The sequence below is a fragment of the Camelus ferus genome, chromosome 31, assembly GCF_009834535.1.
Source record: "Camelus ferus isolate YT-003-E chromosome 31, BCGSAC_Cfer_1.0, whole genome shotgun sequence".
Lineage (NCBI taxonomy): Eukaryota > Metazoa > Chordata > Mammalia > Artiodactyla > Camelidae > Camelus > Camelus ferus.
In genome coordinates, this window is record NC_045726.1 from 9,174,212 (window position 1) to 9,200,838 (window position 26,627).

The following is a 26,627-nucleotide window of genomic DNA, read 5'->3' on the forward strand; positions in this document are numbered from 1 at the left end:
ATCGAAGACCTAAACAGAAGAGCTAAAGCTTCAAAACTCTTAGGAAAAACCCTTCCTGGCGATGCTCTCTCGGCAGTTTCACCAAAAGCACAGGAAACAACGAAGAAATGGACAAATTGGACTTCATCAAAATTTAAAACTTTTGTGCATCAAAGGACACCATCAACAGAGTGAAAAGGTAATCCACAGAACGGTAGAAAATATTTGCAGATCACATATCTGATAAGGAATTAATGTCCAGAATGAATAAATAACTCCTAAAACTTAACAACCTGATTTCAAAATGGGCACAGGACTTGAATTGATAAGTTATCCCAAAAGATGTGCTAATAAGCTCATGGAAAGGTGTTCAGCATCACTAATCATTAGGGAAATGCAAACCAAAACCACAAGGATCTCATGTGGTATTTTTCTTTCTCTTTCTTCACTTAGAATGACATTCTCCAGGAACATCCATGTTCCTGCAAATGGCATTATGTTATCATTTTTATGGCTGAACAGTATTCCATTGTATAAATATACCACCTCTTCTTTATCCAGTCATCTGTTGATGGACATTTTAGGCTGTTTCCATGTCTTGGCTATTGTAAATAGTGCTGCTATGAACATTGGGGTGCAGGTGTCTTTTTGAAGTAGGGTTCCTTCTGGATATATGCCCAGGAGAGGCATTCCTGGGTCATACGGTAAGTCTATTCCTAGTCTATTGAGGAATCTCCATACTGTTTTCCACAGTGGCTGCACCAAACTACATTCCCATCAGCAGTGTAGGAAGGTTCCCCTTTCTCCACGGCCTCTCCAATGTTTGTCATTTGTGGACTTTTGAATGATGGCCATTCTGGTTGGTGTGAGGTGATACCTCATATAGTTTTGATTTGCATTTCTCTGATAATTAGTGATATTCAGCATTTTTTCATGTGCCTATTGATCATTTGTATGTCTTCCTTGGAGAATTGCTTGTTTAGGTCTTCTGCCCATTTTTGGATTGGGTTGTTTGTTTCTTATTAAGTTGTATGAGCTGCTTATATATTCTGGAGATCAAGCCTTTGTCGGTTTCATCTGCAAAAATTTTCTCCCATTCCGTAGGTTGTCGTTTTGTTTTACTTATGGTTTCCTTTGCTGTGCAGAAGCTTGTAAGTTTAATTAGGTCCCATTTGTTTATTCTTGCTTTTATTTCTATTGCTTAGGTAGACTACCCTAGGAGAACATTTTTGAGATGTATGTCAGATAATGTTTTGCTTATATTTTTTTCTAGGAGGTTTATTGTATCTTGTCTTATGTTTAAGTCTTTGATCCATTTTGAGCTTATTTTTGTGTATGGTGTAAGGGAGTGTTCTAGCTTCACTGATTTACAGGCTGCTGTCCAGTTTTCCCAACACCATTTGCTGAAGAGTCTGTCTTTATTCCATCGTATATTCTTGCTGCCTTAGTCGAAGATTAGTTGACCAAAAGTTTCTTTTAAGCATTTTTAAGCGTGCAGTTCAGTGGCACTAAGTACTTTCACACTTGTACAATCATCACCACCATCATCTCTAGAACTTTCTCATCATCCCAAACTGAAACACTGTCCCCATTAAATAACATCTCTGTATTCCCCCCTCCACCCGATTCCTACCCAGCCCCATCCCTGGCAACCCCTAGTCTACCTCCCGCCTCTATGAATTTGATTCCTCCAAAGAGGAATCGTAGAGGGTGTGTCCTTTTGTGACTGGCTTATTTCACTGAGCACGATGTCCTCAAGGTTCATCCACAGCGTAGCCTGTGTCAGCATTTCCTTCCTTTCTAAGGCCGAATAATATTTCATTGAATATTTTCCACATTTTTTTCACGTTTTTTTCTCTGCCTTTTCAAGCACTTTCTACAACATAGCATTTTTGCATGCTAGTTTATTTACATGTATTATTGTACTTGTATAAAATATTATTATACACACTGTTCTCTACCACCTTACAGAGAGTTTTTGTTTGTTTTTAACCCCAAAGAGGAAAGAAAACATCCAGAAAAAATTAATGGCAGGAAAGGGAAGAGAGAGCTATTGATACTACTGCTGTTTACAGGAATCTGCTAAACTTTTTCTTAACCCAATTCCTCCCCCCCCAAAAAACATCCCTTGAGCAATTAAAAGTGTTTAGCATCTGTAGTTGGAGCTGAAGATGGCAAAGATTAATATCGTCAGTAACTTCAGATTTCTCATGAACATATCAGACGTAGCAGCAATATCAGAAATATCAAGTCTCATCGATTACACAGGACGAGAAAAGAAAAACGCTCAGTTAATGTGCTCGAACAGGCTGTTTGCTGTGGTTCCCACTCTTCTCATCCTGCCAGTGAGAGATTAAGGTATTCTGAGCCATTTTAATCGTATCTGGATTGGCAATGGTTTTGGAAGATCATCATGATGTGTGCTTTCACTTTTTTATCCTTGGAATGTCCCTGCAAGAAGCAGCAAATATTTCAGCAAACTTCATTTTGCTCCTCGTGGCAACCTCCCTTTTCACAGAGTAACTTTACAGACGTGGAAGTCCTCTTGAAGTGAGAATGCAACCACTTCTAGAAGAAAATCCTGTAGTAAATTTACAGTTCAAAAAAAAGAAAAGAAAAGAAAATTTATGGTTCAAGTTGCCAGGCATTTTGCTTGCGGTGCCTCTCTGCGTCTGTGTTTTGGGACAGTCATAGCAGGTGAATGGATTAAATATACTGTACTTGTTCCTGAGTCTCCATGACCTTGAATTTCAGGGGAGGAAATTCTCCTCAATCCTTGTCGAAAGTTCATCATTTTAAAAAATATGAAAACGAATATATATATATGTGTGTGTGTGTGTATGCACGACTAGGGCATTGTGCTGTACACAGAAACTGACACATTGTAACTGACGGTACTTCAATAAAATTTTTTAAAGTTTCTTTTAATCTACTTTTCTTCCCAGTTTTTAGACCCACACATTCAAGGTCATCTTTGTCTACTCAATTTAAAAAGCCAAAATACAATAAACAAAGTACATTTCATTCAACAAGCATTTTACAAGACCATCTACTATGTACTTGGCTCCTGGAACATATAAGGATGAGTCTCTGCCCTCAAGAGGGCGCTCACTGCCAACTGAGTAGAAGAGCTGTTCTCTCATCTGCATCTCCTGAAATGGTTATCGTCAAGTGGCCAAACCAAAAACCCTGGAAGAGCTACAACTTTGATGAACCAGGAAGACATTCTGCCAAGTGGGATAAGCTGATCAAGGAAGGGCAAATACTGTATGATTCCACTTACATGAGGTTCCTAGAGTAGTCAGAGTCATGCAGACTGAAGTTAGAGCATCGGGTGCGGGGGGCTGGACCGGGGAAGGGATGGGGAGTCTTGGTTCAATGGAGACACTTTCAGTTTGAGAAGATGAGAAAGTTCTGGAGCTGGATGGGGGTGATGGTTGTGCAACAATGTGAAAGTACTTACTGCACTAAAATGCACATTTTAAAACGCCTTAAATGGTAAACTTTGTTATATTTATTTTACCATAGTAAAAATAATGTTTTTTAAGCCAAAACAAGAGTCACCCTTGAAGCATCTCTTTCTCTTTCCTTCCACATCCAATTCATCATTAAGTCCCACCGGCTCTACTTTCAAAATAGATCCACAAATAACAAATGTTGGAAAGGATGTGGAGAAAAGGAACCTTCATACACTGTTGGTGGGAATGCAACTTGGTGCAGCCACTGTGGAAAACAGCGTGTTGGCTGTGGGTTCGTCACTAATGGCTTTTATTATGCTGAGATATGTTCCCTCTATACCCACTTAGGTGAGAGTTTTTATCACATATGGATGTTGAATTGAATCAAATGTTTCTTTCTGCCTCTATGGAGATGATAATGTGGTTTTCGTCTTTCCTTTTGTTAACATGGTGTATCACATTGATTGACCTGCATATGTTGAACCAAACTTGCAACCCTGGAATGGATCCAACTTGATCATGGCATATGATCCTTTTTATGTATTGTTGGACTTGGTTTGCTAATATTTTGTTGAGGATTTTGCTTCTACATTCATCAAAGATACTGGCCTGTAATTTTCTCTTTTTCTGTAGTATCTTGATTTTGGTATCAGGGTGATGGTGGCTTCATAGAATGACTTTGAAAGTGTTTCCTCCTCTTCAATATTTTGGAATAGTTTGAGAAGGGTAAGTTCTTCTTTGTATGTTCTGTAGAATTCCCCAGTGAAGCCATCCAGTCCTGGACTTCTGTTTGCAGGGAGGTTTTTGTTCTGTTTTGTTTTGTTTAATTACAGATTCTATTTCACTTCTAGTGATCAGTCTGTTCCAATTATCTGTTTCTTCTTGACTCAATTTTGGCAGGCTTTATGTTTCTAGAAACTTGTCCATTTCTTCCAGGTTGTCTATTTTGTTGGCGTGTGACTGTTCACAGTATTTTCTTATGTTTTGTGCATGTGTCTGCAGTATCGGTTTTTATTTCTCCTCTTTCGTTTCTCGCTTTGTTTATCTGGGACCTCTCTCTTTTCTGTTTGGTGAGCCCGGCTAGAGGCTTGTCGAGTTTGTTTATCCTTTGAAAACACCAGCTCTTGGTTTTGATCTGTATTTTATTTGTTTTCTGTCTGACATTTCTTATTTCGTTCTTTCTGCTGACTTTGGGTTTTGTTTGTTCTTCCTTTTCTAATTCTTTTAGGTGGTAGGTTAGATTGTTTACTTGAGATTTCTGTCGTTTCTTGAAGAAGGCCTGTATCACTAGGATCTTCCCTCTGAGAACCGCTTTCGCTGAGTCCTGTAGATTTTGTGAGGTTGCATTTTCATTGTCATTTGTCTTGAGGTATTTTCTGATTTCCTCTTTGATTTCATCGCTGACCCACTGAGAAAGATAACTTGTGAAGAAACCCATGCTCTCTCCATTGCTCTCGAATGGCATCCTACTTTTTTTCTCCAAAAATGTATTCACATTTGTGAAGCTCCAGTTACCACTGCACGTGCTGGGATTATGGATATAGATTTTCCCCTTCATGCCCACTCCCTGTAAAACTACATTACCTGCCTGTTCAGCTTTAAGAAGCCACGAGAGATAGAGGTACTGGAGAGAAAACCACTTGCTTCCTTTGAGAAGTGTTGACAACACTTCCAACAAGCATTTCAGAACAGAAAGGGGGTTGTGGTTGAGTGGCTTTTAAGGGGCGGAGATGAGCTGATTCATCTGGACCTGGCAGGCAAGTGGCTGCTAACAGAGGGGCCCCGCAGGGACCTGTTTCTGGAGCCAGGGGTGGAGACTGAGGGCCAAGGAAGAGGCTGGCACTGAGCTTTAGATCAGAGGGGATGCAGGGCACATTGGAGGTCAGCATCGCAGCCTGGGGAGTGAAGGATAGCATGGGGACAACACTCAGGGGGAACTATACCTGAGCCCACTCCACTGAGTTCTAGAAAGATGCTGAGAATTGCTTGAAGCATCAGTGCTCATAGCAAGGAGGGAAAGGACAGGAGTAAAACTGTTGGTTGTTTCTGGTAATCATTTTTTGGGAGAGGGGAGGTTAAATTTTGCATAATTAACAAGCAAAATGGGTATGATCCTGAGGGAAAAAAAACGCACAACTTTTTAAAAGCCATTTGGAATAACAACACCAACTACAGTCTTTCTGAGTAGTGTCTTCATGCTTCTCAAATTGCTTTCATATAGATGACCGCGTTTGATTTCAGCATCCTCGAGGGTGGCATAGCCTAGACCAGCTGCGAAATTGCCCCTGAAAAGTAGAGTGGTTAGAAATGATGAAAGAGGAAGTATTTTAAAACTCAGTATTCTGTTTTAATCACAATAAAACAAGAAAGAACTAGACATAGGGTACTGTTTTAAAATTCCTACCCAGGTGGAAATAAAATTTTCAGAAACCAGGGTCTTTTGAAGAATGATCGGAAAATACCAGGATGAAAATAAATAACAGGTTATGTTATATATTTTTTTAAATCATAAGAAATAAAATCATTGACTAGTGTTTAAGGACCAGATGAGAACTATGTAATTTAAGTGGTTGTATGAGACGTGCGAATGGGGACAAAACCTAAAATCAAACTCTACAGATACGTGGGCAGTTAGTGGTCCGAGGGGTGGGTTACGTCGCCCTCTGCACTGGCCCAGAGGGTGACCAGCTCACAAACGCAAAAGCCATGATAATGAGTTGGGGTCTTCCCAGCCGCCACCTAGTCCCCTGTGCCATGGACCGACCTTTCCCCATCCCCTAGTTTAGCCCAAATACACCTGAAGAATGGTATCTCTCCCCTTGGCCAAATACAGAAAAGGTTTAGAGAATGTAGGTCCACCCTGGAAAAGCTATACTTCCTTGAACTAATCCTGGTTCTTTAAGACCGAAAGGATCGTGCTCTTGGAGATGGGGGCAGGGGGAGGGGGCTGCACCCAGCCCTCCCCCACTCAGGATCAAAAGATATGTTATAATGAAGTGTGAGCAACAGCAAAGATAAAGGTTTCTGTCCTCTCCTCATTCTATTTTTTCCCTTCCTGGTAGGAACATGGTCTTTTATCATAAAAGACGAAACAAAATATGCCATGAAAGGTTAAATTAGCAAGGAAATGGTTTATTTCTCTTGCAGATGTTCTGCTGTGATCCCCAAGCTCAGGAGGGAGTTGGGACCCCTTGGGGGAGGACTGGAGTCGCAGAGGGGAGACCCAGAACCAGGAAAACCCTCCTGCACCAACCGACCGCTGCCTCTATGGCCCTGAAAGGTGATGTGATGGGAAAATACAGACCCAGTTTGGCCTTTTCTCTAGATTTGGCTTATTTTCTGGGATCTGCTTGTAGTAAGATCTCGTTCCCTTCCAGTGGAACTGGGCTGTATGTTTCAGACTTTGGTGGGGCTGGATGGAGGCTTATAAACATCTGCCTTGTAATTCTCCCTGGTCTTGTGAGGTGGTCTGATACCTGCGAACCCTGGTTTAGCTGACATTGGATCTCACCTGCACCTGTGCTCTGCGGTGGCCCAGGCTAACCTTACTGCCTGCAGGCGTGATGACTGCTCCTGCGGGTCCTCAATTCCCCGAGTCCTCTTCAGGCTGGCCTGCCTGTGTCCACTGTCTCGGGCCCATGATCACATCGGCCCTGACTAGGTGCGTTTCATTTTTAATTTAGCCCCACCCCCAACCTAGTTTGGAGGATTACTGGAAATAGATCACTTTTAAATAGGAAAAAGCAAAGGGGGAGGGTATAGCTCCAGTGGTAGAGCACATGCTTAGCATGCACGAGGTCCTGGGTTCAAGCCCTAGTACCACTGTTAAAAATAAATAAATCTAATTACCTCCTCCACCCTACCAAAAAATAATAAAGTAATACAATAGTAAATAAAATATTTTTTTTGGTTATCATTAAAAAAGAACAATAAATGATGGAGGGTGTGGAGAAAAGGAAACCCTCCTACACTGCTGGTAGGATTGTGGTTTGCTGCAGCCATTATGGAAAATAGTATGGAGATTCCTCAAAAAACTAAAAATAGACTTAGCATATGATCCAGCAGTCCCACTCCTGGGCATGTATCCAAAGGGAACTCTAACTGGAAAAGATATATGCACCTCAATGTTCACTTTATACAATATCCAAGACATGGAAACAAACTAAATGTCCATCAACAGATAACTGGATGGAGAGATTGTGGTATATTTATACTGGAATAGTATTCAGCCATAAAAAGAATAAAATAATGCCATTTGCAGCAACATAGATGGACCTAGAGATGGTCATTCTAAGTAAAGTGAGATAGAAAGAGAAAAAAATACCATATGATATCACTCATATGTGGAATCTTAAAACAAGAAAACAAAGGACACTAATGAGCTCATCTACAAAACAGAAACAGACTTGCAGACATAGTAAACAGTCTTATGGTTACCTGAGGAAAGGGGGTGGGAACAGATAAATTTGGGAGTTTGAGATTTGAAAGTATTAACCACTATATATAAAAACAGATTTTAAAAATTATTCTGTATAGCACAGGGAACTATATTCAATATATTGTAATAACCTTTAATAAAAATGATTGGGAAAATGAAAAATATATATTTTTAAGGCATGAGTTACCGAGACTTCAGAGAGGAGGGTGAAATGTGTATTGGATTAAAGAAGAAATAAATGGGAGAGAGAAAGGATATCATTTTGGAAAGGGGAAGTTTAACATTGGAAGTAGGTTTTTATTAAGGAAGGTAGTATTTATGAACTTTTTTTTTCCCCTCTAGGTAAGATAGGAAGGGTAGAGGCGGACTGTTCCAGGTGGGGCTCAGCTGGAACCTATTAAGGATGGCAGGCTGTTTCAAAGAGGACTAGGAGAGACTTTAGGGATTAATTCAGTTATGTCTTTTTTTAAAAAAAATTAATATATTTTTTAGAGCAGTTTTAGATTTACAGAAATATTGAGCAGAAAGTGCAAAGAGTTCCTACATCACCCCCAACACACACACACACAGAGTTGATCATGCATTGGTGTAGTACATTTATTACAGTTGATGAACCAATATTAATACATAATTATTAATTCAAATCCATAGAGGACCCACGTATATGGCGGCCAGACTATAAGTCATACAGGGATGTTTGACTGTGGAGTGCTGGTGGCCTTACCCCCTCGCTGTTCAGGACTCCACTGTCATTGTGAACTGTCTGGTGGTAATTATAGGAAATTGCTTACATATAGGAATAGTTTACTGATTATAGGAAATACTCAGTAACAGCATGAAGGGTGTTAAATAATCTGTGTTTAGCACTCACTGTCAAGCTTTATAGAGTAACTTTACTGGGAACCCTGTTGCCTGTCTTTTGAAGAGCCATGTGCACAACTGTTTTCCTTTGGGCAAGCTTTCGCCCGCCTGTGCGAGACCCTTAGCCTTCTGCTCTCACCTCCGATGATTCCACTGCTTGCAAAGTATCCGTTCCCGTGACTCCCAAGTCAGCATCCCCAGTCTTGATCGGTCATGAGATCCACTCGCTCTCTAAGTGCTGGTTGCGTGTTTCCACTTTGATATCCTGTCATTATCTCATGTTATGTTTTTATGCTTCTGTTATTCTCTTGATAACCTAAGCTTGACATCTTAAAGCACCTTTGACTTCTCCATGTCCAGGTGATTGAATCCCTGAGTCTTCCTTTAGCACTGCTCTCTCCAGGTAGACCCTTGGGGACAGAAATAGGTGAGGAAACAAGGCACCTAGGGTGTGGCAGACTGGGCTGGCACAACCTTTAAGGTGGCACTTGCACTCAGGCCAATGCAAATTTGGGGACAGCCCTGAGAGTGGGTGCCTCCTCAAGTTTTGCATCCAAGGGACCTCCCTTGACTCATTTCTATAGACTGAATGTTTGTGTCCCCCCAAAATTCATGTGTTGAAATCTTAACTCCCTGTGTGATGGTATTAGGAAATGGGGCCTCTGAGAGGTTATTAGGTCATAAGGGTGGAGCCCCCATGAATGGATTAGTGCCCTTATAAAAGACAACTCAGAGATCTCCCTTGCCCCCCCCCACCATGTGAGGTCACATGGAAAGGACAGTCTAGGAGCCAGGAAGCAGGGTCTCACCAGACACCAAAACTGCCAGCACCTTGATCTTGGACTTCCCGGCTTCCAGAACTGTGAGAAACACATTTCCATAGTTATAAGTCACCCAGTCCGTGCATTTTTGTTATAGCAGCCTGAGTGGACAATGACACTCACCTTAGTCCTGCCCTGTGGACCCTTCCTTCCCATCCCCACGGCCAGATCCCAGCTCCCAACCTGATTATTGCAATGACTTTCTAACTGGCCTCCCCACTTCCACTCTTTTCCTCTCCTTTAAGAACAAGACAAGTCTACCGTGGCTTTCTTCCAGCATCACTCCCCTGAGGCAGGCTTAGTTGTGCCCCATTTGTGTTCTCGGAACACCATTAAGCACTTATCACCTAGCGTGGTGGATATTTCTTGACCCGTCTGCACTCTCTTGAAGGCAAGGATTGTGACATTCACAATGTGTCCCCAAAGAATACTCTGGCACAGTCATCATGACGTGAGAGGCGTTACAGCAAAGTGGCTGTGAAGGGAGTTCTGGATTCAAATTCCGACCCTGCATTTGTCACTCACCTGCGACTTTGGGCAAGTCACTTCACCTCTCTCACTCTTGGATTCTCCATCTATAAAACAAGGTACCCGAACTACCTCCTCATAGGCTATTGGCAGGATTAAGACTGCTGCAGCCTTTGCCTCTGTAAATGCTAGCTACCATAATTAATAAATGTTTGTTAAACTAAACCAGCTCAACCCTGCACATCCGATTACTTTGTTGGCACTTGCATCTTATCACTTCTGGATCGAAATCCTCCTGGGTCTGCTCAGCTTGAACGAAGTGCCAGCTCCTCAGCCTCAGTAGGGTTGATTTATCTCTATTTTTAAAACACATCTGTTATTGTTTAAATGTTTCTTTAAACACTATTTTTGTAAAGCTTGTTTTGTGATTACTAGTTGGTCACAAGAAAATGACGATCAGAATCAACCTTGAGGGCACAGTTCTGAGAACCTACCTTTGACTCAGTGGTTCGCAGTCCTGGCTGCATATTAAAATCACCTGGGGAGATTTTTTAAAGCATTCCTACGCCCAACCCCCAGAAATTCCAATCCAATTTGTCTGGGGTGTGGCTGGACATCGGGATTTAAAAGGCTCCCCAGGTGAGTCTGGTGCAGTCAGGGTTGAGTGGCACCCTTAGCACCTCTGTTTTGTCACCTCTGGTAGGACCTTCGTGCCACCACAAGGTTTCCAGGTTCTTGCCCCGCAGCTGGCTGTTCCTGTTTCCAGTTTGCCTGGTAGAGGCGCAGGTCACACCTGCTCCCGGCCTAGAAGGATTTACTATAGAGGCACCTCCTGATGCAAATAAGCCTTGTCTTCAAATCAGGCCATAAACAGACCTTGACTCACCCTCGTAACTTCCTGGATTCTTGATCCGGTTTATGGTTTACTGATAACATCCTGGATGGAGAACCAGTTTCTGACTTGTGGCGCCCTATTCACCCCTTGGCTGGGGCTGGGATCTCCTGTGCTCTGGCCTCCTCCCTCGCCCCAGACCAGCAGGAATGGGCGACTTCTTTGGCTCTTCACACTTGGCCTTCTGATTTTCTCCTTGACCGGTCCTAACCCTCTGAGCTCTACTGCCTTCAGCTTTCATCTTGCAGTTCTAACCCCATCCCAGCCCCCACTCCTGGCCTTTGGTGCCTTTTAGGTGGCCAGCTTCCACTTGCTTTTCTGATAGAGGACTGGGTGATAAGCTGAGCACTGAACAAGGGAAAAGATAATCCAGAGAAAGAGGGAGGGGGCAGTTTGAGGGGTTGTCCAACGCAATTGACCTTTCTTATGTGTTTTAGGGGTCACAGATAACGTATGGTGTTGTGGTAGGCTGTGCAAACCCACTAGTCCTTCCCATCTTAATATTGTGGTTTGCACTCCTCATTTACTCCCTTGTCCAGTTTGGCTTTCCCTTCTTTTATCACAGATGCCACATGGAACCCGACTAGGAGATCAGAATTACTTTTACAGTCAGAGCAAGAATAAGATTCCAGAATCACATCAACCCACATCCAGCTATGGAGAGGGAAAGAAAGTGACAGGTGACACGGATTCGACATTTATGTAGAATGTTTGTATCACTAACCTGGAAGGACCTTACTGTTTAATTAAAGCCCCTGCAATAGACTTGAGATTTGTTGTCTCTTCCCTCCTTGCCCTGGGGCACGCGGGACTCAGCCGCAAGTCCCATTTTAGGAGAAGGAGGTGCTGCTTCTCACATCAGCTCACTTCGGGCACCTACAGTCCTCCTGCAGCTGTCGGCTGAGAGCAATCTGGTTCACACATCTACCTAGTGTGACGCCTCAAGGGGTTTTTAAACTCAAGAATTTAAAAGCAACTAAAATATTCATAAGACTAAGAGATTATACACCATGGAATGAGAACCGTGTACCATTCATAGTTAGCTTAAACATAATTATATAAATCATAACTATAAATAATATCAAGTAGTGTTTTGATATTAATTTCTTTTCCACGTCTTGGTGAAAGCTTTTTTCCTTTGTGGAGACTCCTGTGTTTTCATGGTTTATGTCATCGTCGGCATCTCATATTAGTCTGCAATAAAAATAGTCATTTCCGTACATTATGTCCCTTACTGCTAATTCCAGAAAACTCACATTCATGCCTGGCAATTGCTCGACCTTCAGATGATATTAAAACATTTCATCTGAATACTTTAAAAACTCATCAGGCAAATCTACAAGAGTGGGTCTGAAGGACAATTGCGTTAATTGTCTGCCTCGTGCAAGAAAGAGACACTGGCTCCAAGTCTGAGGAGAGAAGTGTCCGAGCGATCCCAGCTTGAATTTCATGCAAAATGTATCCCACACAGCTGAATGAAGTGACCTCTTGGGTAGGGTCCTTTGATATTCACTGTACTTTGGATGATGGCTATCAAAATTCTGTTTTGACATTTTAAAATCTTTTTTTTTTGAAGTATAGTCAGTTATAATGTATCAGTCTCTAGTTTACAGCACAATGTCGCAGTCATACATATACAGACATATATTCATTTTCATATTCTTTTTCATTAAAAGTTATTACAAGATATTGAATATAGTTCCCTGTGCTATTCAGAAGAAATTTTTTTTATCTATTTTTATGTATAATAGTTAGTATTTGCAAATCTCGAACTCCCAAATGTATCCCTTCCCATCCTCTTTCCCCCGCCAGTAACCATAAGATTGTTTACTATGTCTGCAAGTCTGTTTCTGTTTTGTAGATGAGTTTGATAGTGTCTTCTTTTTTCTTGTTTTAGGTTCCACATATGAGTGATATCATATGGTATTTTTCTTTCTCTTTCTGGTTTACTTCACTTAGAATAATGATCTCCAGGTCCATCTACGTTGCTGCAAATGGCATTATTTTACTCTTTTTCTGGCTGAATAGTATTCCATTGTATAAATGTACCACAACTCCTTTATCCAGTCTGTTGATGGACATTTAGGTTGTTTCCACATCTTGGCTATTGTATATAGTGCTGCTGTGAACACTGGGGTGCATGTATCTTTTTGAATTAGAGTTCCCTCTGGACATATGCCTAGGAGTGGGATTGCTGGATCATATAGTAAGTCTATTTTTAGTTTTTTGAGAAATCTCCATATTATTTTCCATAATGGCTGCACCAAACTGCATTCCCACCAACAGTGTAGGAAGCTTCCCTTTTCTCCACACCCTCCCTAGCATTTATCGTTTGTGGACTTTGGAATCATGGCCATTCTGACTGGTGTGAAGTGATACCTCACTGAAGCTTTGATTTGCATTTCTCTGATCATTAGCGATATTGGGCATTTTTCATGGCCATTTGACCTCCCACTCAAATGTAACCTTCTGGGGTATTTCTAGTTTTTCTTTTTCTTTTACTATGTATTTTTTGTACATGTGTATAAATGCACATTTTAGGTAAAAATGGGATCATACTGTAAACTGCCTCTTAAAGTTATTGCTATATTTTTCCACACATTAAACATTCTCTCCAAAACATCAATTTTAATGACTGTGTTTAATTACTGTAAAAAATACCACAGTTAAATAAACTATGTCCTTATTGTTGAAAGTTTAAAGTATTTTTAATTTTTGAATATTATAAATAAAACCCAGTTGGCTGTCCATAACCATAAATGTTTATGACCTCCTCTACTTCCTTAAGATAAGTTTCCTAGAAGTGGAATGACTAATTCAAAGGTTTACACATGTTTAAGGCTCTTGAAATTCACATCTAAGCTGCCCTCCAGAAAAAGTGCAGCAACATAAACTTCCTACCAGAAATATCTGACAGTCACAGGGACTGTCCCTCTGTGGCATCAGCGCTGAATGTTCCGCATTTCAGGAAACCCATCTAACTGTACATGAGAAAGCATGGTTTTTGGCATGAGTTTGGAAGATCGGGGGGAAAGAAAGCTAAAACCCTATGGGCTGAAAGCAACGCTGCTTTCGGTGTCAAATGGATGTGGCACAGATTACCCACCTCCTTGGTCACTGACTCTCGATGTTGGCTACCGTGATATTTGGTTCCTGTAATGGGTCATCCACTGTTACATCCCTGGGGGTGATATGACTTAAGTGTGCAGGTCAAGTGCCTTACAATCTCGAGCTTTAAGTCTGTCTTTGATTCTGCCTGTGGATTAACTCTTGTGCTTTGTTTGTGTTGAGAATTTGCTTGTACTGAGTGCTGGTTTAATTTTTAACATGGTGAATACTTTGATTCTGTTTTCTAAGAGTTCAGATTACAATACCAAACAGCAGCATGACCTAGACGTCACTGAAAGGGAAGGCTCAAGGCTCAAGGACCATGACATTTTAATGACAGATGCAAGGACCCAGGAATGTAATTAGGAAGGTAAGCCACCAAAACAGAGCATACTACATAAGTGCACAAAATACACTGGGGTTGGGCACGGCAGAGAAGGGGATGTAAAGGCACAGATGGAGACCGAATCTTGAAAGTCTAGGATGAGGCGGGCAAGTCCTACTAAATCAATCAAAAGTTTTTGGTGTCTCCAAAACACCAGTGCTCAGTGGAACAGAGCTGGCCTCTGACTTAGTGTGCACACACCACACTAAGGAACACATGTTCTCATATTGTTCCTTTGATTGTTCTATGAAACCAAGTAAAGTTACATTTCCTGATTCAAAGATTAAAACTAAAGTGTCCTGTGGGAAAACAGGAGAGGAAATTTTGATAACAAATGTACTAGCCTCTTATAATGTTGGGTTGATTCTGGAGGAAATTACCAACCATCATGCTTTCTATGGGGAATCAAGTGAGGGGTCAAATCACAGCCACACTAGTAACAATGAAGAGGAGCAGGACATGCCACCCCTAAATATGCCGCTTTGGCATATTATTTTGGCCAAAGGCACTTGAGAAACAGCAGATACAGGAAGAACTTCCTGCCCTCTCTTTATATATGCCTGAAAGCAAGGCATACAATTCCCCTTGAGAAAGGTGATCCCCCTGCTCCCACTCCTGGCTCCAGGCAGAGCACTCTGATCACCAGAGATAGGGACTCAACACTGAGATGAATTTGCATAAAAAGACCTTGCCAAAGTAACTATTTCCCCATCTAGTTCCTAGTCACATCCCTATGATTTATCATCCCTGAAGCCCAAATGTCCTTTCCTTTGTTAAAATGGTCTAATTGTTTCTTTGGGTTTCACTTCTTTTCTGTGAACTCCTGTCCATGTAAAGATTAAATTAAAAAAAATGTGTCTTTTCTCCTGTTAATCTGTCTTTGGCCAGTTTAATTCACAGGCCTCAGAAACAGAATCTAAGAGGGTAGAGGAAATTTTTTCCCTCCTCATCAAAAAAAAAAAAGTTTTATTTCTGAGGTACTTTGATATGAAAAATGGAATCTTAAATCATCTTCTTGATTTCTATGAAGACAAATGAAATTCCAGAAAACACAGAAGAAACGATTGTTGTCATATTATCCAGTGGCACATTGGACCATGCTTATCTATCTGCCTATTTGGCAGATAGTCCAAATGTAAATTTTGGCAAACTCCATTCAGTCTATACATTTTCTTTCCCAAATGACAAAAGATCTTTCCTGCTGAATGTTTTGTGTACCATAGACACCATATTGCTAAAGAGAATGTGATTTGCTCACCTCTGAAATTGAGGTTTTCATTATGAACGTTTTAGTCACTTCTCAGTTTCTTGAAAGCTGCGGAGTTACTTAACGAGATATTTGACTTTATAAAAATATAAAGGGATTGCCTTCTTAGACAGATGCCTGTAGGATGGCTATCTTTGCTGCCGGCTGAAGAAAAGATACTGAATGTTCTCTGTAAAATTATATTTTCAAAACGAGGGACAAGAAGGCTGTCCTTCTCTGATTTGAAAATACAGTGAGAATAAGAATGGGAAAAAGGATTACTGTAGAACAGAAATTTGTATGCTGTTTCTCCAAAAGTGTTTGATCATCTTTGAAGAGGCCATAAAGAGCCCGGCCAAGGATAAACTGAGTTCACTGGAATTGCTTAGTGTCATGTATACGGTGTGAAAAAAGTTTTCATAAGGCATTTTTTAGAAATAAGACTGCTTCAGAACTCAAAAAAAAAAAAAAAAGGTCACCAAAAAAAGGGCAACCAAGTTAAACAGGACTCTCATTTCTTTACTAAAATTGTAACTTATTTGGAATCCAGTGTTCGCTTCACGAGCTCAGATTACATCCATGCTTTAAAATCACTTTCCTTGAGAGAGATTTAATTTAGGCTGTTATGCAAGGTGTTCTGGAGTGTCACAAATGATCACTGTTTTCAGTATGGATCATCTACACGATGGATTTACAGATGTAAAGGACATTGCTGACAAAGAGCTGACCTACCAAAGCAAGCGTGTCGATACAAAGTGGATGAACAGTTTTGGGAAGCATAAAAGCAAAGAAGGATGCTCTAAGTTATGGCAAAAGGAAACAGAAAGAGTTAAAATACCCTATGGTATTATGCAAAAAAAAACCATGTGTCTGCATTTTTTATGCGGGGGGTGGTAATAAACTTATTATTATTTGTTTGTTTTAATGGAGGCACTTGGCGATCGAACCCAGGACCTCGTCCTCATGCACACTAACCATGCACTCTACCACTGAGCTACACTCCCCCACTGTGCTTTTTCGTTAAATGCAGGTTAATATTTGTTTAATTAGTCCTATTGTATTTACACTCTCCTTTTTAAAAGCATTACATTTGTGTATCTTAAGCATTGTCCACACTTTTCCCTGAGGAAACAGCCTGTTACCTTCTACTGGTCTCTTTCTGGTTTCTGTTTTTAATGTCTTCTTTAGTGCTAGAACTCTTATGTCTGTCATATGTTGCCAAGCCTTCCCTATTTGTTGCTTGCTCTTTCTGTTTTTGGTGAATTTGGGGGGAGAGGGCACACTTTAGAAATCATTGCTTTCCAAATGACCTGTTTTTGTTTTCTCCTTAAAGCAGCAGTTTTGTGCAGGGCGAAGAGTAAGGCTCCGGTGTAGCAGGGACCCAGGCTCCACCCGCAGAGCTTGAGCAAGTCTCTCAGTACTTTTTCTACAACTGATGACGTCTTTCTTTGCTTGAGCTCAGCTCAGTATTCACTCTTACTGTCCTCTCGTTTTTCAGGTTTTTCCAGGTAAGCCTTGCATCTGCTTGGAAGTTATACTGGTGGAGGATGGCTGCACTGTTCTATCTAAAGAGGTTTTGCTCTCCTCCCATAGCTGGTGCTACCGTGGGGCTGCAGCTTCCCGGCTCTGTCCTGGGCCTTGCTCAGCTGCCTGTGGGTCACACTGTGGCACTGGGAGGTTGTACTGCCCCTGGCTTTCTAGTGGGCAGAACAGCTTCCAGATCGGGTCTCAGCTGAAAAAAGTCTCCCTTGGTGGCAGGGCAAAATGAACTCGAGAGCCCAGGTCTGCAGCTGCCTTGGGTTTCTCTTTAACCACTTCATGCCCAGTGTCTAGAAGATTAAGACCACAAGAGGCAGCCATCCCAGCCTGGGCCCTTTCCTCTGCCTTTCTCTTCCCTCCAGCGTCGGGGGTTTGGCGCCCCCACCTTCACGCTTCCAGCACAGGTGACACCTTCTGGATCTGAATCTGGGGTGACTCAGAAGGATCCTTCTCTCTCCCCAGCGAGGCTCAGGCCTCCGCCCCACCCACCTGCAGCTGCAATAAATAACACCCTCCCTGGGAAAACAGGACCTTAACCACCTGCGATATCAAAGGAGGCACTGGATGGACATTTTCTTCCATCGTAACAGCATAATTATCTTCAAGGAGATTCTAACCCAGACAGGTTGAGTGTGTCATCCTCACCTTTTGATTCCTTATCAGGCAAGTATCCTGCATTGATTACATATACAATCAAGTATGGAATTATGTGTGATAAAAATATTCACAATGAATAAAGGAGAGAAGCATGTTTTTCACCCCCAGGGGTTCCTCCCCAGGTACTTTTCTGGGAGATTTCTTTTTCTTCCAACTCTAACTTTCTCCCATATTTGCTCCTCCTCCAGACAGCCCTCCTTGGGAGAAGTCAGTTCCTTTTTCCTCAGGCTGGGAGACCTGGGCAAAATACTTTACATCCAGCTTACACCACCCTTTCTCTTGTGGTTTCAAAAAATCCCTTTCAGTTCTCAATCAGATTTGTGGATGAGCTGTGGAAACCTCTGAGCTTAAAGGGGTAAACTGCTGTAAACACAGATCTGACTAATCGAATCCCTTAGGCGGTGGGTCCCCCAAACCGCCAGTGTGTTTGTGCCGCAGCCTATGAATATTTTATGGACGTTCTTTTGTGCTCACTAATGGGGCCTGAACTGTACAATCTGCCTGGAATAATACCAAAAGAACACCCTCCCCTGACCTCTGTCCCTAAATGATTGATGGAGACGAACTCGCGGATCAGAGATTCATTACTGATGTTGTCCTTTAGAGACACTTCCCAACAAAGGGGGAAGGTTTATGTGTGTACAGATAGTGAACACTCTGGGGGAGTTTAGAGTGATATCTGTGCATTTGGGGAAGGCTTTTAGTTCTGGATCTTCAGAGACAAGGAGGGGTTTATATTTCCTCAATAAAGTGGGCGAAGCGATGTTTTAAAGACCTTCCACCCCTCCACTCATGCTTATTTTACTCCTGGAATTTCTTGTTCCTCTAGAATAATCAGTCAAAACAATTAATGTAAAGCCCTTCTCTTGCCTCCTGGCTCTTCCACTCTGTGCTTTTTAAATTGGAAGAATCCAGTCTCTTAGCACAGGTGGGGTTGGCTGTGTGCTTGGCGCAATACCGGGGAACACGGCTTCTCCACTACTGAACTCTCCACCTAACTAGAGGAGACGAGACCTACACACATCACTTAGGTCAGCCAGTCATCGCTGCTTACGTGGCATAGAGCTAGAAGCTTCCAGAAAGGAATATTATCTTGTGTAGGATTAACGAAGGAGGACATTACGAAGAAAACAGGGCTTGAGGATGTTAATTGGCAGAGGTAAGGAGGACATCCTAGGGCAGGTAGCACCGTGAGTGAGAGCAACCAAAGCAGAAGCCTGGGGTAAGAGAGACTGCCAGCGGTGAGGGGCGTGTGAGGGGATGCCACCTTCTGTAATAAAGTAAAACCCAGGGCTGTGAGGTTAGTATGAAGAGAGGTCTCTCCTGGAGCAGAGCCCAGTGATCTCAGATCTTCACTTCTGATTTGACTCCGGTTGTGGTCTTTCCCCCGTCCCCACTGCCTTCACCACATTGGCCTCAGAGGCAGACTTCTTCCCTTCCAAAGCTCTGCCAAAAAGTCCCTTCCTCTGCTTCTCCCTAGCATAGGTCAAATACACACACATTGAAGAAAAGTTTACTAGGCACAAGGCGACAACAGAAAGGCACCTGATGTGTAGATGCTCACAAGGGACACCTCACCCTCTGGGGCTCATAAGCCCCACCTCATTCCAAGTGAGACCCCAGGGCGAGGGGGCCTTGCCTGGGTCCAACCTAGCTAGCACAATTCAGGGGATACCTTTTACCTCCAACACCCAGGAGGACCCTTCCAAACACTGAAATCTCTCAAAATCCAAGCCAGTTCCACGCAGCCACCTAAGCCCTGGAGTTGTGGCTTTACACGTTCAGGAGAAACGCATTTCTATAACCCCAGAGTAAATCCCGTACACAGGATGGAGTGATACTTCCTGCCCAGAGGCGTCTTTTGGGGAGGGGTCATGCAGAGGCTTTGAAAGCAAGAAGACTTAGAAAAGGATGGTGGCAATGGCAATGGAGCAAACAGGCATAAGAGAGGTGGCTGGGTTTTTTTGCTGTTTTTGTTTTTGTTTTTTTTTTTAATTTTTAATGGAGGTACTGGGTATCGGACCCAGGACCTCACGCCTGCTAAGCATGAGCTCTACCACTGAGCTATACCCTCCCTACCAAGAGATGTGGCTTTCGATGTCAAGGAACCCAGACGAGCTTTTTGCAATTTATGATCCTGCAGCCACTCTTTGATGCAGACGAGTGTTTCTTTGCCTCCTTTCTCTCACACCTACTTTCTCGACTGTTCAGCTGCCGCTCCGCGTACTGGCTCTTCTCTCCCCCAAGATCTGGGATTGGGTGGGGTGCCCCTGGCTTTGCCTTTGCCATGATCTCCCAAGCTAGGCACACTGAGTTCCTCCTTTCCCAGCGCACCATCCTGAAAGGGGGTTCCTGCCCAGGACAGAGAAACAAGGAGGCAGCAAAACAACTTGCAGAAGTTACAACATTTCCAAGAATCTCACCAAATTTCTTAGTCTTTAAGGACAGTCACCATGTCTTTTTTATCGTATCTCCAGCATCTAATGCCATAATGCCAAGCTCGAGGTAGGGAAGTTTGTTGATGAAAATAATTAATTAAAACAGGGAGAACAGAGTGACATCATAGAAAGCAAGGCCTTCAGGGAGGGGATGGGCAGTCACACCAAGTATCGCAGAGAAATCAAGGAAAACGAAGACTGAAAGGCATCCTACCGGGTTTGTCATTTGAGGGCCGATGGAACCTAGCCATGACAGGTTGATTGGAGGAGGGAGGGTGGGTGGAAGTGTGATTGAATTAATAGTTGGTTGGCTAATGACAGGTGAGGAAGGGAAGGCAGTGAGTGTGGATTAGTTGGGGGATCCTGGCTATGGAGGAGGCAGAGAGGCTGGCAACTAGAAGTGGACTAAGGGTTGAGGGAAAGTGATAAAGATGGTAAAGGCCCTGGAGGAACAGGAGAGGGAGCTGGGGGCCACGCTGAGATCAAAGCACAGATTCATGAGGGCACCAACGTGCACAGGTGTGTGACTTCCTCCAGCAGGGTTCCTGGACCCAATTTCAAAGTGTGCATGTGTGTGTGTGTGTGTGTGTGTGTGTGTGTGTGTGTGTGTGTGTGTGTGTGTGTGTGTGTGTAGGCTTCCCCACATCTACAAGAGATTCTTGGACACCAACAGGGTGTCGGCTCAATTCTGACAATATCAACCCGGACATAGAATCAGATTCCACAGAATCCACAGGTAAAGGGCTCAGTTCAGGTTATTACCTGTACTTCTGACCAACTGGCTATAAATCAGAGGTTCCCATGACCCTCTCCTTGGGTTTGATTAACTTGCTAGAACAACTCACAAAACTCAGGAAAACATTTACTCATTGGATTACTGACTTATTATAAATGGATATTAAAGGATATGAATCAATACTCAGAGGAAGAGATGCCTAGGGCGAGTTCCCAAAGGAAGTTCTGTCCTTATGGAGCTTGGGGCACAGCATGGTGGCCCATGCAGCCCACGTGGGCACTGGTTCCTCCATGTGCAAACTGGTTCCTCCATGTGGAAACTCTGAAAAGGGGCCAAAAATCTGTCTTTTGAGTGGGTTTATGGTGACTTCATTACACAGACGTGGTTGACTAAATCATTGGCCAATGGTGATTGAGTCAACCTCCAGCCCTTCTGCCCTCCCTGGAGGTCTAATCACAGGTTGGCTTCACTGGCAATCCACCCCTACCCTGAGGCACTTTCCAAAAGTCGCCTTTAACAAGACACCTTGATCACGCTCAACTCTTAGGAAATTCCAAGGGTTTGGGGAGTTGTGAGCCAGCAAAGCAACTGTGGCTGAAGATCAAATATATATGAGAAATGACAAATATCTATTTCTTTTAAATCACAACATCTCACTGGCCAAGTTTGGGAACAGGAGGGAAAGGAAGATACCTGAGTTGTGGAATTCACAGGGCATGAGTGGTAGTGATGACATGGTCAAGAGGGAGGTTTAAGCTAGAGGAATAGGGAAATGAACCCCCAAGGGAGCTTGAGCTTGAGGAAAGGGGTAAGTTGAGGAACTGGAGGCTTAAGACAGTGTGTTGGTCCCTGGGAGTAGCAGAGTGAGTCAGGTGGGATGAGGTTGATGTGGTGGATGAGAGTTACTGAGTTTCATAGGTGGAGCAGTCTTAGATCACGGCAAGATTCAGGTGTGGCCCTGCGAGTGGGTGGCGGATAAAGTATCAGTCAAGGCTGAGGGACCCAGCAGAGCACCACATGCTACATGAAGCAGGGTGGGGTAGTGGCAGTGGTCTGACGGCCCAGGAAGGACACACAAGAGGACCCAGAATTTGCATGTAGGAACCTCTTACTAACCCAGTGTACAAGTTAACTTGTAAGTCTCAGTTGCCTATATGTCAAAGGCTGTAATAGCGCCAACCTCATGGGATTGTTGTGAAAATTAAATGGGTGCCTGAGCACAATGACTGGCCCATAATAAGCCATTGATAAATAACATCTATAAAATAAATGGTATTATTGAGACCTAATTCCACTAGAAATGCATGACATAGAAAAGATACTGCTAACATGAAAAATACGTTAGAGGACTCATAGGGACGGTCTTCTTTGTGGAAACGGCAGACACTTGGAATCAAATCTGTGTTTGCGTTCCAACCCTGCAGCTCTCTAGCTACGTGACTTGAGGCAAGCCATTTCGCCTGTCTGTGGTTAACCAAGGTGCTGGGTTGTTAATATCTTCATTCCCCAAAATGTAAGTGCCTCCCTGTGTACCAGGCACTGTACTGGGTGCTGGTGATAGAGAGACTTGAAGAAGCCATTCCTGTGTTTACCGTGTAGCTGGAGAGACAGGAAGAGACAATTATAATTGGGAAAACTTAGAGCTCTGGCAAAGTGAAGTCTGAGGCACGCAGGTAAATCCTTATTTACGCTGGAGAGACGTCTTTCGCCCTGATGTAGTGATTAGCTCCTTCCCTCCATTTTAAAGGTAATAAGTAGAACTGAGTACACAGTTCCCACTTTTTAACAATAATGGGGTTTTAGAAACTATTTTGGCAAGTAGAATGGTGAAATTTAGATCTTTTCCAATTCCGGTGGGCTGGACAATCTGCACGTAGACATGTGTCATCATGAAGGATTGTAGAGAAGGGTTCAGAGCACAGCAGCACAGTGGCAGCTTCAGTAAGACTGCCAGGGCCAGTTTCCTGGTCTGTAATGCGGGGATAGGAACAGTCACGGCTTCCTAGTGTTAGTGTGAGGATGGGTGAGTTGACAGATGTAGAACGCTTGGGACCGTGTCTGCCACATAGTGCGTATTCAATATGCTAGCTCTCATCATTCTTTTTTTTTCATATTTTTATAACTTTATTAAGTATTCAATTGGAGGCCTACTACCCAGCCTGCCAGAGTGGGCTTTCCTTATTAGAGGGGGACAGGTTCCCCAGTTCTGCTGCAGCCTCGGCTGTTGCAGCACTTTGGGGCAGTTGCTGCCTGCCTTGGGGCCCCCCTGGTACCTCAGGACTGGAGGTGGAGGGCAGGGCCACCCCTGAGAGGCAGGCAGAAATCCTGGGGGCCAGAAAGGCCATTCGAGGGGCTCCTCCCAGACATCCCAGTGGCCATCATATATGCCTCCCCTGCTCTGGCCAGGGAGGCAGAAGGGTATCAGAGTACGTCCAGCCTGGCCTCTGGGGGTCACCCCCTGCTCAGATCCACTCATCAACTCTTAATTATGGCGGTCTCCCCCATAATGAAAAGACTGGGCAAAATATCTTCCTCAGCCTGCACAGGGACCATCAGAAACCATGGATCGAAGTAATAAAAAAGGGGTGGGGTGGGGGTAGAGCTCAGTGGTAGAGCCCATGCTTGGTATGTACAAGGTCTTGTATTCAATCCCCGGTGCTCCTGTTAAGGGGAAATAAATAAAAAAATAATAATAAATATATGTTTAAAAAGCAACAAAAAAGTAAAATAGAAATCAAATAATATGTAAAGATCAGGGCATTTTATCAAAGGACTTCTTATCAACACAGCTAAAATTCAAGTCTTTCAAAAAAAGATTTATGTATAGGTTTTGAGGGGAGGTAATTAGGTTTGTTTATTTATTTTAATGGAGGTACTAGGGACTGAACCTAGGACCTTGTGCATGCTAAGCACACACTCTACCACTGAGCTCTACCCTCTGCCTTAACAGTGTCTTGACTGCAGTATCTTTACCATAAATATTGGTTGATTTCTTAAGTCCTGGCTTTACAAGACAAAGGTCCAAGGGAGTGCTTTATTGACTAGTTCTTTTTCTCTTTTTCCTCTGATAGTTGAAAAGAGAGAAACCTTGACCTTCCCTCTCTCCTGTTGGAGCCTGAGCCAGCACCCCCCGCGAGGTGACTGGGCAGCTCTCCAGTTACCTGGTGGGAAAGCCCCCCAGCCCCCCGGGCTGCAGGTTGTAACTCGCATCTAAGTCCTTTCTCTCTATCTCAGGAAGATCTTCTACTGGAAGATAAAGGCATTCCTAGTCTCCGGCTCTCTCCTCAGCATTATTACAGAAGTCAAAAGAGGGAGATTAGTGTGAACAAGAGGTCAAAAGGGACAGTAGCCCACAGGGGCATTTCTCTACAGTCCCCGGGAAAGCTACTCATTTTCTTCCCATCAGATGTTCCCAGGACAACTTAAATGGTTTTGGAACTTTTGAGAAAGTCCTCACCTCTTCCCCATTATATCCACCCCCTCCTTCAACTCTTAAGGGGCTTTCTCCTCTCTGAAATTTGAGCTTAAATTTGAACACAGTGTTCCCATAGAAACTGGCAGCCTTCTCTCTTTCTGCCTGCCTTATTTCTGCTTAAAAAGCTAGATTCAAGCTGTCATCAGAACATGCCTTTTAAAAACAAAATTTACCAGGTTATAAAGGAGGTACAAAGTGAAGAGCGGATGCCCAGGAACCTGGGCATGTTGCAAACCTTGATTTGTTATAACCTTCATGTGGCGAGATGGTCAATAGGAAATCTGTCTTAAGACCAGGATACCCAACTCTAGTAACCAGTCCCGGGGCTGTGACAAGTTTTTTCAATTCTAAATAAGAGCAAAAGGACAGTAGTAAGGTTTTTCATCGAGCAAATAATTTCAGTATAAAATATGTATTCTTTGTGACCTTCCTTTAAAAAAATAATGATAGTGATAGTGGACAGCAACTGTTATGAATTAGTTTTTTTTTCAAAATCAGTATTTATCAATTAAGATTTTTAAAAATTTTTATTTATTTATTTTTTAGTTGAAGTGTAGTCAGATTACAATGTTGCATCAATTTCTGGTGCACAGTATAATGTTTCAGTCATACGTATACAAACATATGATCCTTTTCATTATGGGTTACTACAAGATATCGAATATAGTTCGTGCTGTACAGTTTAAACTTGTTATTCATCTATTTTATATTTAATAGTATCTGCAAATCCTAAACTCCCAATTTATCCCTCCCTCCACCACAAAATATTTGTACATTTCTCTTAACACTTCCTCTTGGAATCATGTATTATTTAAAAGTGTGTTGCTTTCTCTTAAAAAAATATTTTTTTGCTGGGGGAGGTAATTAGGTTTATTTATTTATTATTTTTAGTGGAGGTACCAGGGATTGAACCCAGGACCTTGTGCATGTTAAGAACACACTCTACCACTGAGGTATGCCCTACCTCTCCCTGGTAAAATGAAAAAGCTGACAATCCTAAATTGGTTCCCCTTGTTTACTTTATTGGGCCGTGAAAATAAAAAAAATTTTACTGTACTAAAACCTACTACTTCTCTAGCTGAGCAGTCCCTCCTAAAACCTCAGAATAAGTGTCCCTAAGAAAGAAATTCCCTTCCTGTAAAGAAGACCTTCTGGGGTAACATTTTCTATTTTTAACCTTTTTTTACTACTTATTTTTTAATTGAGGTATAATTGACATGTTAGTTACAGGTGTACAACATAATGATATGCTGTTCTACCTTTTTTTAGTTGTGGTAAAATATATATAACACAAATGTATCATTTTCACCATTTTTAGGTGTACAGTTCAGTGGTGTTAAGTACATTCACGTTGTTTAACTATCAGCACCATCGATCTCCAGAAATTTTTTATCTTCCCAAGTGAAAACAATTCATTAAACACTAACTCCCTATTCCTCCCCCTCCCCCTAGCCCATGGCAACCACCACGCTACTTTCTGTCTCTGAATTGCCCTACTCTAGGTACCTCATATAAGTTCAATCATGCAGTGTTTTGTTTTTTTTTTTTAATGTGTGTCTGGCTCATTTCACTTAGCACCATGTCTTCAAGGTTCATCCATATTGTGTTATGTGTCAGAGTTACATTCCTCTTAAAGGTGTTTTTAACCTTTTTGACAACTCTGCTTGCATTGAAGCTCTTTCAACAAAAGGATGGTTGGTAAAAGGGCAAATCTTGCCAGCTTTCTGTATTTATTCATCTGTAACATGGTTCTGAGTTCTGTTCTATCATTTAAACAGATCCAGGCAGACCTGCCTCTTATAAAGGTGGCCACTGCTATTCAGTTCCAATATGTAGTTCCAAAATGTAATGTAGGCCTAGTATTGCATGTAAAAATCTCCTGATTTTCATGTGTTGGCCAATATCATCAGGCCAAACAGAAAACATTTCCAGTCCAGATCTTGCCCACCGGCCACTAGTTAGCATCTCTGCTAGGGCTTAAAAAAATAAAAGCACATTTTATTGTGGCTTCGTTGATTCATTCATGAAATTAATGTTCACTGGGTATGTACTAAAGGTTAGGCTACACACACAAGATGTGGCTTAAAGAATCTGTGGTAGGAGAGACAAATAGTTGCAGCATAAGT

At 42.5% G+C, this 26,627-nt stretch overlaps 1 long non-coding RNA gene across 1 annotated transcript; it reads right to left on the minus strand.

Annotated features, from left to right (window-relative positions):
• Positions 1–4,705: 4,705 nt before the first annotated feature.
• Positions 4,706–26,084, minus strand: LOC116660784. The gene is made up of 3 exons (XR_004316409.1): positions 26,073–26,084; positions 11,228–11,235; positions 4,706–4,845 (listed from the first exon to the last, which is right to left on the minus strand). It is a non-coding gene; the product is annotated as an uncharacterized LOC116660784 (long non-coding RNA).
• Between the last annotated feature and the right edge of the window lie 543 nt (positions 26,085–26,627).